The 20,180-nt window shown below is 49.1% G+C and overlaps 1 protein-coding gene across 2 annotated transcripts in view; it reads right to left on the reverse strand.

Moving 5' to 3' along the window:
• Positions 1-15,801, reverse strand: part of SLC6A9 (solute carrier family 6 member 9) — a 732,913-nt gene extending 717,112 nt beyond the window's left edge. The window contains exon 1 of one of the 2 annotated variants that reach the window (XM_069642312.1): positions 15,617-15,801. The gene's annotated coding sequence lies outside the window, so the exon portion shown is untranslated. The other variant, XM_069642313.1, reaches the window with a different exon arrangement.
• Between the last annotated feature and the right edge of the window lie 4,379 nt (positions 15,802-20,180).

Genomic DNA, 20,180 nt, shown 5'->3' on the forward strand with positions numbered 1-20,180 from the left:
GATCACACCTAGGTTTGGTCTCAGAGGGTCTGGTGTATCATTAGGATCACACCTAGGTTTGGTTTCAGAGGGGCTGGTGTATCATCATTCGGATCACACCTAGGTTTGGTCTCAGAGGGGCTGGTGTATCATTCGGATCACACCTAGGTTTGGTCTCAGAGGGGCTGGTGTATCATCATTCGGATCACACCTAGGTTTGGTCTCAGAGGGGCTGGTGTATCATCATTCGGATCACACCTAGGTTTGGTCTCAGAGGGGCTGGTGTATCATCATTCGGATCACACCTAGGTTTGCTCTCAGAGGGGCTGGTGTATCATTAGGATCACACCTAGGTTTGGTCTCAGAGGGGCTGTTATATCATTAGGATCACACCTAGGTTTGGTCTCAGAGGGTCTGGTGTATCATTAGGATCACACCTAGGTTTGGTCTCAGAGGGGCTGGTGTATCATCATTCGGATCACACCTAGGTTTGGTTTCAGAGGGGCTGGTGTATCATTAGGATCACACCTAGGTTTGGTCTCAGAGGGGCTGGTGTATCATCATTCGGATCACACCTAGGTTTGGTCTCAGAGGGTCTGGTGTATCATTCGGATCACACCTAGGTTTGGTCTCAGAGGGTCTGGTGTATCATCATTCGGATCACACCTAGGTTTGGTCTCAGAGGGTCTGGTGTATCATCATTCGGATCACACCTAGGTTTACTCTCAGAGGGGCTGGTGTATCATCATTCGGATCACACCTAGGTTTGGTCTTAGAGGGTCTGGTGTATCATTCGGATCACACCTAGGTTTGGTCTCAGAGGGTCTGGTGTATCATTAGGATCACACCTAGGTTTGGTCTCAGAGGGGCTGGTGTATCATTAGGATCACACCTAGGTTTGGTCTCAGAGGGTCTGGTGTATCATTAGGATCACACCTAGGTTTGGTCTCAGAGGGTCTGGTGTATCATTAGGATCACACCTAGGTTTGGTCTCAGAGGGGCTGGTGTATCATTAGGATCACACCAAGGTTTGGTCTCAGAGGGGCTGGTGTATCATTCGGATCACACCTAGGTTTGGTCTCAGAGGGGCTGGTGTATCATTCGGATCACACCTAGGTTTGGTCTCAGAGGGTCTGGTGTATCATTAGGATCACACCTAGGTTTTGTCTCAGAGGGGCTGGTGTATCATTAGGATTACACCTAGGTTTTGTCTCAGAGGGGCTGGTGTATCATTAGGATAACACCTAGGTTTAGTCTCAGAGGGTCTGGTGTATCATTCGGATCACACCTAGGTTTAGTCTCAGAGGGTCTGGTGTATCATTCGGATCACACCTAGGTTTACTCTCAGAGGGGCTGGTGTATCATCATTAGGATCACACCTAGGTTTAGTCTCAGAGGGTCTGGTGTATCATTAGGATCACACCTAGGTTTGGTCTCAGAGGGGCTGGTGTATCATTAGGATCACACCTAGGTTTTGTCTCAGAGGGGCTGGTGTATCATTAGGATCACACCTAGGTTTTGTCTCAGAGGGGCTGGTGTATCATCATTCGGATCACACCTAGGTTTGCTCTCAGAGGGGCTGGTGTATCATCATTCGGATCACACCTAGGTTTGGTCTCAGAGGGGCTGGTGTATCATTAGGATCACACCTAGGTTTGGTCTCAGAGGGGCTGGTGTATCATTAGGATCACACCTAGGTTTGGTCTCACAGGGGCTGGTGTATCATTAGGATCACACCTAGGTTTGGTCTCACAGGGGCTGGTGTATCATTCGGATCACACCTAGGTTTGGTCTCAGAGGGTCTGGTGTATCATCATTCGGATCACACCTAGGTTTGGTCTCAGAGGGTCTGGTGTATCATTAGGATCACACCTAGGTTTGCTCTCAGAGGGGCTGGTGTATCATTAGGATCACACCTAGGTTTGGTCTCAGAGGGTCTGGTGTATCATTCGGATCACACCTAGGTTTGGTCTCAGAGGGGCTGGTGTATCATTCGGATCACACCTAGGTTTGGTCTCAGAGGGGCTGGTGTATCATTCGGATCACACCTAGGTTTGGTCTCAGAGGGGCTGGTGTATCATTCGGATCACACCTAGGTTTGGTCTCAGAGGGGCTGGTGTATCATTAGGATCACACCTAGGTTTGGTCTCAGAGGGGCTGGTGTATCATCATTCGGATCACTCCTAGGTTTGGTCTCAGAGGGGCTGGTGTATCATCATTCGGATCACTCCTAGGTTTGGTCTCACAGGGTCTGGTGTATCATTCGGATCACACCTAGGTTTGGTCTCAGAGGGGCTGGTGTATCATCATTCGGATCACACCTAGGTTTGGTCTCAGAGTGGCTGGTGTATCATCATTCGGATCACACCTAGGTTTGCTCTCAGAGGGGCTGGTGTATCATTCGGATCACACCTAGGTTTGGTCTCAGAGGGGCTGGTGTATCATCATTCGGATCACACCTAGGTTTGGTCTCAGAGGGGCTGGTGTATCATCATTCGGATCACACCTAGGTTTGGTCTCAGAGGGGCTGGTGTATCATCATTCGGATCACACCTAGGTTTGGTCTCAGAGGGTCTGGTGTATCATTAGGATCACACCTAGGTTTGGTTTCAGAGGGGCTGGTGTATCATCATTCGGATCACACCTAGGTTTGGTCTCAGAGGGGCTGGTGTATCATCATTCGGATCACACCTAGGTTTGGTCTCAGAGGGGCTGGTGTATCATCATTCGGATCACACCTAGGTTTGGTCTCAGAGGGGCTGGTGTATCATCATTCGGATCACACCTAGGTTTGCTCTCAGAGGGGCTGGTGTATCATCATTCGGATCACACCTAGGTTTGCTCTCAGAGGGGCTGGTGTATCATTAGGATCACACCTAGGTTTGGTCTCAGAGGGGCTGTTATATCATTAGGATCACACCTAGGTTTGGTCTCAGAGGGTCTGGTGTATCATTAGGATCACTCCTAGGTTTGGTCTCAGAGGGGCTGGTGTATCATCATTCGGATCACACCTAGGTTTGGTTTCAGAGGGGCTGGTGTATCATTAGGATCACACCTAGGTTTGGTCTCAGAGGGGCTGGTGTATCATCATTCGGATCACACCTAGGTTTGGTCTCAGAGGGTCTGGTGTATCATTAGGATCACACCTAGGTTTGGTCTCAGAGGGGCTGGTGTATCATCATTCGGATCACACCTAGGTTTGGTCTCAGAGGGTCTGGTGTATCATTAGGATCACACCTAGGTTTGGTCTCAGAGGGGCTGGTGTATCATCATTCGGATCACACCTAGGTTTGGTCTTAGAGGGTCTGGTGTATCATTCGGATCACACCTAGGTTTGGTCTCAGAGGGTCTGGTGTATCATTAGGATCACACCTAGGTTTGGTCTCAGAGGGGCTGGTGTATCATTAGGATCACACCAAGGTTTGGTCTCAGAGGGGCTGGTGTATCATTCGGATCACACCTAGGTTTGGTCTCACAGGGGCTGGTGTATCATTCGGATCACACCAAGGTTTGGTCTCAGAGGGTCTGGTGTATCATTAGGATCACACCTAGGTTTTGTCTCAGAGGGGCTGGTGTATCATTAGGATCACACCTAGGTTTTGTCTCAGAGGGGCTGGTGTATCATTAGGATCACACCTAGGTTTAGTCTCAGAGGGTCTGGTGTATCATTCGGATCACACCTAGGTTTAGTCTCAGAGGGTCTGGTGTATCATTCGGATCACACCTAGGTTAACTCTCAGAGGGGCTGGTGTATCATTAGGATCACACCTAGGTTTGGTCTCAGAGGGGCTGGTGTATCATTAGGATCACACCTAGGTTTGGTCTCAGAGGGTCTGGTGTATCATTAGGATCACACCTAGGTTTGGTCTCAGAGGGGCTGGTGTATCATTAGGATCACACCAAGGTTTGGTCTCAGAGGGGCTGGTGTATCATTCGGATCACACCTAGGTTTGGTCTCACAGGGGCTGGTGTATCATTCGGATCACACCTAGGTTTGGTCTCAGAGGGTCTGGTGTATCATTAGGATCACACCTAGGTTTTGTCTCAGAGGGGCTGGTGTATCATTAGGATCACACCTAGGTTTTGTCTCAGAGGGGCTGGTGTATCATTAGGATAACACCTAGGTTTAGTCTCAGAGGGTCTGGTGTATCATTCGGATCACACCTAGGTTTAGTCTCAGAGGGTCTGGTGTATCATTCGGATCACACCTAGGTTTACTCTCAGAGGGGCTGGTGTATCATCATTAGGATCACACCTAGGTTTAGTCTCAGAGGGTCTGGTGTATCATTAGGATCACACCTAGGTTTGGTCTCAGAGGGGCTGGTGTATCATTAGGATCACACCTAGGTTTGCTCTCAGAGGGGCTGGTGTATCATTAGGATCACACCTAGGTTTGGTCTCAGAGGGGCTGGTGTATCATTAGGATCACACCTAGGTTTGGTCTCACAGGGGCTGGTGTATCATTCGGATCACACCTAGGTTTGGTCTCAGAGGGTCTGGTGTATCATCATTCGGATCACACCTAGGTTTGGTCTCAGAGGGTCTGGTGCATCATTAGGATCACACCTAGGTTTGCTCTCAGAGGGGCTGGTGTATCATTAGGATCACACCTAGGTTTGGTCTCAGAGGGTCTGGTGTATCATTAGGATCACACCTAGGTTTGGTCTCAGAGTGGCTGGTGTATCATTCGGATCACACCTAGGTTTGGTCTCAGAGGGGCTGGTGTATCATTCGGATCACACCTAGGTTTGGTCTCAGAGGGGCTGGTGTATCATTCGGATCACACCTAGGTTTGCTCTCAGAGGGGCTGGTGTATCATTCGGATCACACCTAGGTTTGGTCTCAGAGGGGCTGGTGTATCATTAGGATCACACCTAGGTTTGGTCTCAGAGGGGCTGGTGTATCATTCGGATCACACCTAGGTTTGGTCTCAGAGGGGCTGGGGTATCATTAGGATCACACCTAGGTTTGGTCTCAGAGGGGCTGGTGTATCATTAGGATCACACCTAGGTTTGGTCTCAGAGGGGCTGGTGTATCATTAGGATCACACCTAGGTTTGGTCTCAGAGGGGCTGGTGTATCATTAGGATCACACCTAGGTTTGGTCTCAGAGGGTCTGGTGTATCATTAGGATCACACCTAGGTTTGGTCTCAGAGGGGCTGGTGTATCATTAGGATCACACCAAGGTTTGGTCTCAGAGGGGCTGGTGTATCATTCGGATCACACCTAGGTTTGGTCTCACAGGGGCTGGTGTATCATTCGGATCACACCTAGGTTTGGTCTCAGAGGGTCTGGTGTATCATTAGGATCACACCTAGGTTTTGTCTCAGAGGGGCTGGTGTATCATTAGGATCACACCTAGGTTTTGTCTCAGAGGGGCTGGTGTATCATTAGGATAACACCTAGGTTTAGTCTCAGAGGGTCTGGTGTATCATTCGGATCACACCTAGGTTTAGTCTCAGAGGGTCTGGTGTATCATTCGGATCACACCTAGGTTTACTCTCAGAGGGGCTGGTGTATCATCATTAGGATCACACCTAGGTTTAGTCTCAGAGGGTCTGGTGTATCATTAGGATCACACCTAGGTTTGGTCTCAGAGGGGCTGGTGTATCATTAGGATCACACCTAGGTTTGCTCTCAGAGGGGCTGGTGTATCATCATTCGGATCACACCTAGGTTTGCTCTCAGAGGGGCTGGTGTATCATCATTCGGATCACACCTAGGTTTAGACTCAGAGGGGCTGGTGTATCATCATTCGGATCACACCTAGGTTTGGTCTCAGAGGGGCTGGTGTATCATTCGGATCACACCTAGGTTTGGTCTCAGAGGGGCTGGTGTATCATTAGGATCACACCTAGGTTTGGTCTCAGAGGGGCTGGTGTATCATCATTCGGATCACACCTAGGTTTGGTCTCAGAGGGGCTGGTGTATCATTCGGATCACACCTAGGTTTAGTCTCACAGGGGCTGGTGTATCATTAAAATCACACCTAGGTGTGGTCTCAGATGTATTAAATATACCACCATCCTATTGCCTGCATACACCACTTTGGGGAATATGCTCAATCTGAAACATCACAGCTTTTCACCCAAGAAGACCACATGCCGGTCACTATCCATCATTTGAACATATGATTCAGCAGGCTACGGAGCCAGGCCTCGCATCAGGGACTTCTAATAGTAGGAACACATGCAGTGGCATGTCCTCCCTGTAGCACAGGCGTTACGTAAACTTTTTCCAATCATCACCATATAGCAGGCTCTTGCTGCTATACACATATTTGAATGAACAATCAAGGCCTGGGGATGAAAAGGGGGTGGGCTAACTCGTATGGTAGAATGAATATCTGACGTGTATGCGGCCCTACACCAGTGGTGTTCAAACTATGGAACTCATCAGTCCCTCCGGGGGGGGGTGAGGAGGGGGGAGATATGTGGGGGGGCTTTTAATAGAAAATATAAGCAGTTACAGCTTGTTGGGAGCGGAAACAATAGTTTTACTCAAGTGGGCGGTGTCAGGGCCTTTCAACCTTTTCAAATGAAAGGGGTCTCGCGCTTTAGGGGCGGGTGTGCAGCAAATGCTCACATGGTGCCAATCAGCAAAGGGAATAGATTCCTTTCTATATTCGTTTTTATTCTCGGGGTTTATATGGGCGCTTTGGGGCACTCTGGTTACGAGCTTTATTTGCTTCTCCCATTCAGAGGGTCACTTGAAAGGGACGAGCTGAAGGACCCCAGGAAATGACGTTCGTAACGTGAGCGCAACAAATCGCACATATATAGAAAAGCAAAACCCTTTGGCGTTAATAACCGCCGATTATCACGAGATGGACCAGGACGAGCCAAAACACGAAATGCCCATTGAAAAGTTATCAATTCTTCTTTGTCAGCAAGGGGTTGATGTGGGGACAACGGGTGTTAAAAGACGACGAGGTGATATTCGGTGGGCTCTTAGTGGTTCCGCTCCTTGTAAGTTGGCCGTCGCGTGACACTTGGCGGCTATTAACCCCTGCCTGTATTATGTATGAACCCCAGACTGTTTTCTGCTCTAAGCAAGACCCTTCCCCCAACCATCATGTCGAAATGACCCCACGCCCCCCTCTTCTTCAGCAATGGGGTGCTTAAGTATAAACACATTTGAATACCACTGCTCTAGAGTACTATATGGCGGCAGTGTGTGGTGTCAGTGGGAGCGAGTGACCGCTCCAGTGCTGATGCGTGGGGCCCTCGGGAAGCACCTCTTCCCCACACGGTCGCCGTGATCCAGCACGCTGCTTCGGGGAGGGAGGCGTAGGGAGCTGCGGGCAGAGTGACGGGGCACTCGGCTGTGCCAGAGTGCACAGGTCCTGCCGAGGCCCAGAGGCCCCGGTGGGCTCCCTGTGAGCCGCGGGTGTGGGTTACATCAGCTGCCACGTGTGCCGCTCAGCTGGGAGTGTCTGCCACAGACCCGCCCCACCACATGCTGTGGAAAGTTACAGCAACCGCGGAGGAGAGGTACAGTAGGCGCATGGGTGCAAGCACTTCTCCCCCTGCTCGACCACCGCGCCCCCACCCCCCCCCCGTCACTACTGTACCTCCGCAGAGTATCGGTAGGCAGGGCCAGGGCCTCGCCCTGCCTCCCCCTCCCTTGAGAGCCTGCTTCTCGCCTCCCAACACAGAGCCAGGCAGTGTGTGCGTGTGAGGGCCGGGTCTATATGTGCCGGGTGCAGTAAACAGCGGGGCGGCGTGTGAACGAGTTTACGGGGCTTGACAAGCAGGCAGACTGTGAGGTACATACACAGCAGGCAGCCTAGGCTAGGCTAGAACATGGTGCCTTACAAACAGGCAAGCTATGGGTAGTACATGAACCAGACCAACAGTCGGGCTTCGAAATGTATACTGCACGCCAAGGAAGCAGGGCATACAATTAGGAAACGGACTATGGACACCTACTGCACAACAAGCAGTCAGACTCAGCAGTACACGCAGCATGAAACGCAGGCAGGACAGGGTTTGCATGCCACGGGCACCCTAGAGTGGCACACAGTGCCTGGCTAGCAGGCAAGACGCATACGAGCCCATTGGGGTTACGCAAACAGCCTAGAGGCGCCGACTGTACAGCAGTCGGGCAGGCATGCGGGGTACCTGGGGTAGTTAGACTCTGGGGTGTATTCTGCACAGCGGTCGAGCGCGGGGGCGTACAGCATGCCAGTGGGCCCACAATGCACAAAAGGCAGGTAGTGCCCAGCAATCGGGGGAGCTAGGAGCAGATAGGGGTGCAATCTACACAAATGGCAGTGTAGATAGCGAATAACGCCCAGTTGGCCGGGGACACACGCTGCATGCACGAGGTGCAGCTAGGCTAGGTGGTACTCGCTGCACAGTAGGCAGTAACCAGAAGGTAAACTAGGGGGCAAATGCACGCAGAGCTAAGCGAGAGGAGCGGTGGCTAACGGTGCAGCCTACACAACAGGCAGTCTAAGTAGCACAGACTGCCCAGTTGACAGGATGGGGTTCACGTGGCGCATACCAAGCAGGCAGACTATGGGGGCACATATTAACTAGCAGGCAGGCTAGAGAGGATACTTCAACAAGCAACCATGTGCGGTGCACAAACTGCAAGAAACACAAGCAGGGAAATGGAACACCGTGGGGGTGGGGGGGGACACAAAATGTGTGGGCCCCCCTGCGAGCCATGCTGCAGGCCTCCCCACCCCCCCCCCAACTCAGCAACAAATCACGGTCGCGCCACACTCTGAGCCGCCCTAGATTACCATGCTTGCGCAATACGCATATGTAGTCTAATGCATTATACAGAACACTTTCTGAGAAAAATTGGCCAAAAAGCCAGAGCATTTGCTATTGTTTTGTAGGGTAACACCAGTCCAAAAATCCAATACATGCAAGTCACCAACAGTGCACAGGAACATTAATAACTAATATAATGCTTTACTATTAAAAATGCCATGGCACAATGAAAACATGTCCAACTGGTGGCACAATGTAGACCAGACTAGACACGTGATAACATATTACAGTACAGCATGCCAGGCCACATTTAGACATACCTAGACTGGTTTCACCAAAATGCCAGTCGAAGCAATAACACAGATGCACAGAAAAATATACAATGCTGCAGTAAGAAATGACAAGACTGGCAGCACCCAAATGCCAGTCTAGCCAGGTAATTACACTTAACAGGATTCCTTTATCAGAGATGCCCAGTTAAAAAAAAGTCAAGCCAGACGAAGAAATGACTAGACTGGCTGCACCAAAATGCCTCTCTAGCCACTAATACCACATATCATGCCTGCTTAACCACGATATGGATGACCATTACGATTTACCGCACAAGCCACATCCCACCTACCACACACCACCCCTGGACTAGGAGTAATGAATATTACATGTAACTAAGCCAGGCATTACCACCATATCACTCTAACACATTCCATTATTTGTGTCTGAGTCAAAGGGCCTCATAGAACAAGCACTGAGACGAGGAAGAATTGGGCTAGGAATAATGAAGATTACCAATAAGTAAGCACGGGATTCAACACAAGTAGTGGTGCAACACCATTGAGCTGAATGGGCTTCAGCCCTCCCCCCTCAAGACCCCTTTGAAATTTTGGGCTATGTTGAATTGACCTGGCTCACCTAGAGTGCCATAGCAGACAGAGCAGGACGCAGATGTTAAATGGCACCTGGGTTTCGCTGTTAACAGAGGCCCAACAATTACTAACAAAGCATTTCACTGTTAGTACCTGCATTCAAATACATAATTCTTTAGATATTTGAAAGCTTAATGTGGGTTTAGTACTGACATGCAAGGGAAGCGATTGGAAGGGTAGTGTGGGTACAGGAGACTGCTTATTCTCACAGCAGTCCATAAGTGGTTGCTGTCAGACTTAAATGAGAAAGTTAACTGATTTTAACATGGAAGCTGCACTAGAATAATCTCATTAGAATGCATGAAGTTAGATGCCCCACACAAATAGGTTTGCTCCTCCCCCACTGCCTGTGAAGTTAGCACCTCTCCCAGCATTGTTACCCCTCGCCCGAAATGTACGTTTTGTTGTGCCTCTGAACACACACCATTCACCATACACACACACCCAGCCACCCATACATTTAAGTGAGTACTCTTTTACCATAAATACACGCCAAGACAGCCACCCATATATTTAAACCTCTGATTCATGGAATTCTTTGCACGGTTCAAAGTGACTTTGCACTGCCGACACAAACCCAGATTCATGGGAACTGTGCAAAGTGTATTGTTGCAGTGCAAAGTCTGTGCAGTCATTTTTGCAGTCCAAAATTACTTTGCACAGACATTGTACTGCAAAAATAAATTTTGCACAGTTCCATGAATCAGAAGTTTTGTCAGCAGTGCAAAGTCACTTTGAACCGTGCAAACAATTCCATGAATCGGCCCCCAAGTGTTCACCCTTTCACCATACACCATACATGCACACACTGGTGCTTTTAGACCTTAGTGCCGCATTTGATTTGGTGGATCACCACCTTCTCATCAAGGCGCTTAGAGAGAATGTTGGTTGCTCGGAGGGAGCTATTGATTGGCTCCTGTCCTTTCTTTCCAACCGCCAAGCGAGAGTACACTGGGGTAGCAGTTTCTCCGACCCATGTGACATCTTATTCAGAGTGGGGCCAGCTTATCTCCAATGCTGCTCAACATATATATGCGCACTTTGTGTAGCCTTCTGGTGAAAGCCGGAGTGTCGTTTGCAAATTACGCAGACGACACCCAACTCATATTGGAGTTGGGGGGTAGGAATCATGCCACGGACAGTGAAGTGATCACTAGGGTTTACAAGTTAATAGACGACTGGATGCAGGCAAACTGGATGTGCCGACTCAAAAACCGAACTGATGTTGTTTGGCTCCAGTCGTCAGTTGGAAAAACTAGGGGCAGAGTACAACTCATTCCAAATTAAAAACGCCACTATTCAGGTGGTCCCCAAGGTGAAGACTCTGGGTATGATGGTCGATTCAGCGGTAGACTCTCACGCCCAGACCAGTTTCCTCCAAAAAAACACAGCGTACTATCTCAGGCTTATGAAAGCAATTAAGCCACTGCTTAATGAGGAAAACAGGGCAACGATAGCCAGAGCCATTATTCTCTCACGGCTCGACTACGGGACTGCCCTGCTCTTGGGGGCCTCATCCAAGGATCTATCTTGTTGTCAGGTGATCCAGAACAACGTGGTCAGGTTAGTGAAAAATCTGAAAAGGAAAGACCATGTTACTGAAGAGAGGCTTGCTCTGCACTGGCTCAGAGTAGAAAAGCGCATTAAGTTCAAGGCTCTCTGACTGGTACACAAGTGCCTTTATGGCACAGCGCCTGCCTACTTGAAAACATGTGTAGTGCCCTACAATCCCAGTAGAAATCTACGCTCGGGTGGAAAATGCCTCTTGAACGTGCCCAAGTTCAAGCTAAAAACCGGGCTGGGCAGATCTTTTCTTGTGCTGGCTCCTAAACTGTGGAACAGCGTCATTCTTTAGGCAGTAGCTATTTGTACTCATCGTCCGTCTCGCACTTGTTGTCCGTCTTGCAGTATCAGTGTTCTATGTACAAGCGCCCTGATGCCCGCGGGCTACCGGCGCTATACAAAAAAAAAAAACCCCGGCAGCCACCCATACATTTAAGTGTGCACCCTTTCACCATACACTCGCACAGGCAGTCACTTATACATTTAAGTGTGCACCCTTTCTCCATACAGGCACACACAACCAGGCAGCCCTCCATACATTTAGTGCCACCCTTTCACCATACACTCACACGTCATGGGGTTGAGGGGAGCACTATGAAGTCACTCCGACTTCATGTAGAAATGATTCCCGTGAAGGAATGAACATAATGGAAATAACTTCTTTATGAAGGTAGAGGGACTAAAAAAAAATTTAAAAAAATTAAAAAATATGTGTTTTTACGCCCCCCCCCCACCCAGGAAATGTGGTGGCGGGGATTCCAGTACACCAGTGGCGGGGGGGCAGGCACTGTTCAGCAAGCAGGTTATGAGGGACCATGCACAACAAACAGGCACGCTAGGGGCCGCACTCTGGGAAACAGGCCGGGTCGCTTAGGCTGTGCCGCAGGTAGGTAGGCTCCGGCCGGGGCACTTACGGTAGTGTGCAAGCAGGCACAGGAACCCGCCCTAGCACTTCTTCCTCCTCGCACCAGAACCCCTATGCGGCGGGTTAGCACCCCGAATCTGCGTACACAGGGCATATGGTGCTCAATAAATCCCCTTGGCATCCGTTAGCGGGTATCGCAGCAGATAAGGGCGGCTTGGAGCCACAACCACAGAAAAAAAAAAAAATATATATATATATATATATATATATATATATATATATATATATATATAATTTCGGCTGAGTTCAAACAATGACAGCATACGTGGACAGGGGCATATAAAATTGTCTCGGGCACCAACGAAAAAGTGGCCCACAGTTACAAATGGAAATTCATTCCTTTTGCGACACTGAATAGTACCCAAGGGGGAGGTTTTTGATAAAATCTGCTGCAAATTGTGCATTTTAAAGAATATGTACTCAGCAACACTGGCGAAAACTACTAGCCGCATGGTGAAGTAACTCGTCAAACAGGCCCACATTGGCCCAAAAACTGCTCCACACAAGCATTTTGCGTTTTTGGTTCGGCCATGGGCCTATTGTCCCGTCCGATCCTGTATGTGGACTCCCAGCCCCAGCGCCTGTATTGTACACATCTAGGAGACATACAGATAGACGCTGCAGTCGGAGCCGGGGCCCTGCTGCACCGGCAGCGAACCTCCGCTTCAGACCTAATCCATGAGCCGAATCGCCTCAAACACTGCGGCATGTTTGCATATTTATGCAAATCCGCTTGTGCGCGGCCGGAGGAGGGCACCGCCTGGCGTCCGATCTGCACGTGGGCTTGTTGTGCAGAGGGGAGGCGGCCGCCCTCCGCTCGCCACTTCCCCGGCAACACACATGTTCGGCTTCAAAGCGGTGCGGTAAGTGGGGAGGCGCGGCCAGGCTCGGCAGTGCCAAGCTGGCACTGGGAGCGAGACCGCAGCGCACCGATGGCCTCGAGAAGCCGGGCGCGCTATATACACACACAAGGCACTTAGACTAATAACACGCCAACCCCGAGGCATCTCAACACTGCAAATATATATCATACCGCTAACGTTACAGACATGACACATCGGTCATCTTTACATGGCTGTCAGCAATAGGCACACTACCCCACTAAGCTATATTTCCATGTATTCAATGGGGAAACGTCATTACATACCTTCAGCTGAACTATGTACAATAACTTTGAGAAGAATGAACACAGAATCGAGGTTTTCGTGTTTTATTAAAATAACTGCGCAAGCACACCCTTAATAGAAAAAAAAGGACTGCCATGTTTTATTTTAAAGTGCGTCTATCTGTCGAGCAATGCACAGACCTGTCCATACGGGCAGTGGGGTGTTTGGAGATCACAATGTAATCAAGGAAACGTACACATCAATTTAACACACTAGCACAATATTAGTACCATCCGGTGGAAGCACTCCTCGGAACTGCCGAACGGCAGCAGCACTTCTCAGCAAAGTGCCACACACTTGAAAGGAGAGCGCCAGCACTTCTCATAACTGCCATTTCAATCAAAGTGTCAGCACTGCCACACCGACCATTGTTAGCATAGGCTACGCAGAGTGCCAGCGCTGCTCGGCAGAAGTGCCATGCATTTGAAAGTGAAGTGCTAGCACTTCTCAGAACTCCAATGCCATTAATGGCCCAATGCCCGCACTTTTCAGAAGGCCTGCTATATTTCTAATCCGACATCACCAGCCTCACAGCAGAACAGCTTTACCTTTTATAAGGTAATTAACACCAGAACTTCTCAGCAAGACTCCCGTCATTATATTAGGAGAGGTGCGTCTCAGCAGAGCTGCTATACATTTAAATGGGACTGGGCACGCGCTTCTAAGTAAGGTTTCTATGCAGTTCGTTGAACTGGACCAACATTTCTCAGTTCGGCTGCTATACATTTTTTGAGACTGGCACTCAGCAAGCACTTCTCAGTAGGGCTGCTATACCATTAAATGGGACTTTCTAAGCAGGCTTTCTACACAGTTGAACTCGAACAACATTTCTCAGCAGGGCGTTTAAATGTGTAATGGGTCTGGACCAGCACTTCTCAGTAGGGCTGCCGTACACTTAATGGGTCTGGACCGGCACTTCTCGGTAGGGCTGCCGTACACGTAGTGGGTCTGGACCAGCACTTCCCAGTAGGTCTGCAGTACACTTAATGGGTCTTGCCTAGCACTTCTCACTAGAGCTGACGTACACTTAATGGGTCTGAACCAGCACTTCTCAGTAGGGCTGTCGTACACTTCATGGGTCTTGCCCAGCACTTCTCACTAGGGCTGCCATGCACTTAATGGGTCTGGACCAGCACTAGTCAGCAGGGCTGCTACACTTTCCATGAGACTGGACCAGCACTTATTTATTGACGTTTTATAAAGCACCGGTGGTGAAGGCCGTCATTTTGTAAGGTCCGGTTCCCGGCAGAGCTGCTATCCCAGGTATGCACTAGCTGTAATCCCCCTAACCCCCCCCCCCACACACACACACACACACTTTTCCTGGTGTGCACGCCCAGTAATGTACCGCTAGCGACCTGACAACACTCTGACCAAAGCAAGTGAACGAATGCCACGGCCACCTCCCTCCCCTCCAGCTTTACCCATATAGCCATACAATATTACCATACAGGCTCCCTGAGGAAGCCATCAGCACTGAAAGCACAACACTACTTCATCAATCCTAGCCTTGCACAGAAAAGGAAATGCGTTCTGGGAGTTGTAGTCCCTGGTAACCAACTGAACGCAAGCACCTGTTATCGGTCAGAAGTAAAAGGAACGTCCTGGAGTTAAAAACTGGAGCAACAGTCATCTTGCCACCCTGTCTCTTTCGGAAACTTTAGCTCAGGACCGCAGAGCCGCACACAGCAGGTGTGTCAAGGGTCACCTAGACAGGTAACCGCTGCCAGTTTATGTAGCACAGTAGTGGTTGGTTACTCAGCACCCGATAAGAAAGCACCCAACGGTAGGGGCACTGCAAGCATCAAGACGTCCATTAAGGGGGGTCCCCCGGACAAGCATCTGATCAGGACAGGCAGCAAATCCAAAATAAGCATGCATTACACGGAGACCAGATCCTCAGCAAACAGCTGCTGCTGCTGACAACACTGTATAAGGTTCACTTTAACATCCCCAGAAGTCTCACCGCCCCACCCAACCAGCCCTCCCAATTATATGCGTGAGAAATCCACACAGTCCAGCTTTCCCTTGGAATTCTGGGACGTGTAGTCCTACAATAAAACAGAAAAAAACGACAAGTCCCAAAATCCCAAGGAAAGATTTTACGCGCATGGAATTGTACACCTTAAGAGCTGGTTCCCTCTCTGCGATCTCACCTGTAGTCTTGGGTGTACAAGAAATGGGAAAGTCACAACCCCACGCAGCGGCACGCGAACCCCAACAACACAGTACTGGTAGCCCTCTGGGAAAGTTTGCAGCAGCCATAAACTTCAGCGCCCACGCCTGCCTGCACATATCACACACGCACGGGTGGGATCCGGCGTGCTTTCTTACCATGCTCGTCTTGCAGGGTCTGTTATGCTTTCTAATCCAGCCGCACTCTCAAGACGGGGCCACTCTTTCTTAAAGGGAAAGTTGCATCAGCTTTTCTGGTCTTTGTGGGTGGTGCCAAGGCGCTGCCCCTCCCGTGTGGATGGCAGCGGCTCCTCCTCTGCTCTCCTCTGCTCGGCCGGCTCCCGTCTAAATGAAACTTTGTTTTTTTTCTGTCGGAGAGGCAGCCTTGGGTAATAGAGCGCGAGCCACGCCCCCCCGCCCCCACCCCAGTGATCCTGACACGCGGGACTCCTCCCCCTACCCCTGGACGGACGTCTCAGTGGGAACTGTCAACGGAGGCCCCGAAAGCAAGGCTGTCAGTGAAGAGAGGAATGCATGAAAGCAGTTATATAGCGCGGCTCTGCTAAAGCAATCGCCTCAAGCCGCTTCATGGCAGAAGAAGTCAGTGTAACTGATAGATCGGTTGACATAATCTGGGGTGTTGACCTCTCGCCTCATTCATTCATGAGCAAGCCCCGATCATGGCCCTAGTTCGTAGCAGGGAGCGTAATGTTGTTATTATGAAACCGAGCACCTCGTGGGAGGAGTGGGCGTGGACAGAGTATACGAGCCGGTAATGTCACATTCAAGTTCCCCCCTAGATCTCTCTGTCACGTCGAGCAGCGTAAAGCCGCAAAGGGGACCTTAGCTGAGCTCCGACCAACGCTGAGGGCTTTCTGGATTTACATAAGGCGCGTGCCTACATTATCTCACAATAAAGGGCTTCTAGTCGCTGTGTAGATTACTCCCGTTCCTTGCTAGAGCTTCCAAGTGTCCCCTTGCAACGCGCGATATGCTCCTCCAGTCCTGGGTTTATTCTTTGCGCTCAGAAAATCAGGACTACAAGTTCCAGAGGCCACAGACAAACTAGGCGCGTGTTAGGAAGCGCTACTAGGAGTTATACAGCGCACCACTGCCATTTCCAGGACATCCAGCGCTTCAGCGGGTCTGGGCTAGAGGGGAGTGGCTTGGGTCCGTCAACGCTCTCAAGTTTCCCATTGCCATGCATGAAGGCCACCCAGTCCTGGTTTTTTTCCATTTGCATTCTGGTGCTTGTAGTTTTTTTCTTTCTCATGTGAAATTTGGAAAAAACTTCAGGTCCCGGAAATTCAAAGCAAAAAAAAGGACTCAGTGGCCGACACAGGCATGGCTGTTGGGAACTTGGGGGCTCTGGTTTAGTGGGAAGAGAGGGCGAAATGCAAGGTAGCTTTGCTGTTGTGTTGATGCGTGCATTTCAAAAGTACCTGGAACGCGGGTCTGCATCTGGGTGGCCTGTGTCAAGAAAAGGGGAGGGCATGCCGCGACCCACCTCTGGCCCACAGCGCCCATGATCACCCACCGTTGACTGTGCTGGCCAGGGCCTCCTGTGCCCACAGCGCTAGGTGCAGTAGCCAAAACAGTGGCACGTAAGTTGGTTGTAGAGGTAAGGCATTCTTTTGTTCGATGTCTGCAGGGAGGCATTTTAAATTGCCCTGTGCGAGTGGCGTAGTCGGTCATCGTGTAATGTGTTTGGGCGTGAAGGAAGTGTTAGTGTGGTAGACATGCTAACTTGCTCCATGTCAGTTGGGAGATGCTTTGCCAGTCCCGTTATTAGAATGTGAAACAAAAATAGCCCAGACTACAAAGAAAAACATGGCGTGGATGACAATCTCCCAAATGGGCTGGGGCATGTTGCATAGTTGCCAACATGACCAATTCCCACCTGTAGGTGCTTATCTAGTTCTGTTTTTTTCCCTTTGCATTCTGGGAATTGCAGTTCCACTTTTCCCATTATAAAACTCGGACTACAAGTCCCAGAATGCAAAAAAAAAACAGGACTGGATGAGCACCTACAGATTGGAATGGGTCATGTTGGCAACTATGATGTTGACGTGTATAGAACTGTTTCACGTTAGCCACCCATTAAGCTTCCCATTACCCATCCCATGGCAGCTTTACTCATAGAGGGAGACAGGAGTTAGTGATTGTTGAACATCTTTGAGAGATCTGTCCTCAGCCAAAGATACAGGGCGTAGTTTCGGCGGTTCCTGGGGGAGGTAGACGAGCTGTTCTCTCCCTCGCATGTCTACCCAGTGGTCTAATTTGGAGAGTCCAGTTTGGTCTCGAGGTGTGTGTGTTGCTGGACTTCCTGGCTGCTTGGCAATTCGGTTTTTGTTCCTGGGGATTGCGGTTTGCAGCCCTCTTTCCAGGTAAGGGGGTGCTCAGGAGGGCGAAGTTAATGGTAAAAGGGTCACGGGGCAAGTTCATCTGTGGTGACCCTTTCATATGTCCAGTTGCTACTCTTCAGGACAATCGTTAATGATGGGTTTGTTAAGTGTTCTGGGCCATGTGCATTTAAAAGCCACGCCCACAGAGCAGCTCGCAGCAAATGATTGGTTCATTTGTGAATGAAAAGGTCAACTAAATACTTTAAAAAATGTGTAACACTGTCTGCTTGCGTGCAAAGCTCCACTATTTAGCCACATAATAATAATAATATTATTTAGGCAGCGCTTTTATCCAAAGCTCTTTACATAGAACATATTTACATACATTATCATTTGTTGTTATTACATGGTGCAGAGCATATTGCCCGCCTGTTCCAAATAATGAAATAAGCAAACCACTTTGATAATATAACCAACCCACAGTGACTTGTCATGTCAGTTTGTCTCGATGTAACAACCAGTGAGTAAGACCTCCAGCCATCCCTCCTTTTGATGCAGTCAGTTTCAGCTCATCTTTTATAGCTGAAAGGCAAATCGATGAGTACTATACACCTGTAAACACAGCAGAGGATGCACCACTCCCTCCTGGCATGAAGGATATGCATTACACCTATAGCCTCTGTAGAGCGAGCGAAACATGTCTGGGTTGCTTGTGTTTCCGTGCAGAGGGGACCTGGCCTAGCAGTTCGGGCTGGGCTGCTACCATTGGTGGCAGTACCTGACTGATTTGCGTATGGCTGGACCCCTTTTGTAATGGCGCAGACGGGCTAACAAATAGGTGGTGTGGAAGGTTGCCCAGAGCAATGCCAGTGGTTTTGATTCATTCAAAACCTTCCACCCATCACTTTTGTGGCTATAGCGATAGTTCCATACGGTACATTACAAATCAAAGTAAATATATCAAGCATGCTGCAGACACTATCAATTTAATTGTGCTCTGCACCCTATCGTGCAAATACTACAGGCAACTCAAGTTCTCAAATCTACACGCACCGAGCATCGAGTCCTCATAGTTTGTTTTCTTTGCATTCTGGATTTACAGTGTAAAACGCATGCAAAGAAACAAGCCAATCATGGACATGATGTAGGGAAATCTGCTCCAATTAATTAATACTCTTTTATAACACACTTAATTCCGGAAACCAGTCTCTAAACCTGAATTCACAACTTCCTTGTCTTGCTTCCAAGACAAACACATTGTCCCCAAACTGTCCTCCAAGCCCAAGCGCAGCCCAAGTGCAGCCCAAGCACAGCCCAACCATCATATATAGTAAGTAGTGGTGAGAAAGTAATTTTAAGTTTGAAATGCAAGCTCCTGTGGAGCCAGGGGTGGATGTAGGTGTCGGGCATGTCATAGGCCACTTAGCAACGATTGAAGCTTTGTTGTAATGCAGTACCACCCCCACCCACGCTCTGTAGATCTCATACTTCTCAACATATTGAGACTCCAAGGCAGGTGAAATATATTGTTCTTGGCACTTGAAAGCCCATTGAAATGTATGGGGAGTATTGGGCTTGTCGTGAGTGGGAGATGAGTCATGTAAAAGTTTATTGTGAAGCCACGATCAACACGGGGAGTTCCTTCCCTCCCCACTTAGGTGGTTATGCAACAAACTGTGTAACAGATTCTTTTTTTGCCCTATCTCAGACACATATCCTGCCCCTTGGATCCCTCTCCGCTGAGCTAACAATGAGCCAAGAACCAGGCCGGTGTACGGGAAATATATTGGTATTTATTTTAATTAAAAGTAATCGAAATGAACACGAAAATGTCAAAAACCACTTTATCCGTGGCACACCACAATCAACTTCTGTCAGCATAAATAAACCACTAAAGTAAGTTAAAAAGAACTCAATCACAAATCATCTCTTTCTGCAAATTTCAATTCACAAAATAATTACACAGATCCGTCACAAAGGCAGTTATTATGTGATGTTGTGCGGTTTTGATTTTCCTGCTGGCTTAAAAGGCTAGCAGTAGGATTTCAAGATTGGTTCAAATACATATGTCAAGTATGATTTCACCCACACCTTTGGTTTAAAATAAACACGGAGTGACTTAGTGACTTAGCGGTTTGTTTGTCAAGCCCCCCCCCCCCCCTTGCTTTGGTCTATGTTGGGAAGTCAGACAGAACAATTGGAATGATTTGGGGAATTTTGGATTTCATACCCCCCCCCCCCCCTTACTGAAAGGCCTGTGTTGGGGAAGCTGGATAAAAAGGTTGTACTGATTTAAGAGCAATGACACCCCTCTTCCTTAAAGAAGTCGGGATCAGCTGGACAACAAGGATTAATCAATTAATTTATAGGCTATGGTT

The sequence above is a fragment of the Ambystoma mexicanum genome, chromosome 1q (assembly GCF_040938575.1).
Source record: "Ambystoma mexicanum isolate Mex_15411 chromosome 1q, UKY_AmexF1_1, whole genome shotgun sequence".
In the NCBI taxonomy this organism is placed as follows: domain Eukaryota; kingdom Metazoa; phylum Chordata; class Amphibia; order Caudata; family Ambystomatidae; genus Ambystoma; species Ambystoma mexicanum.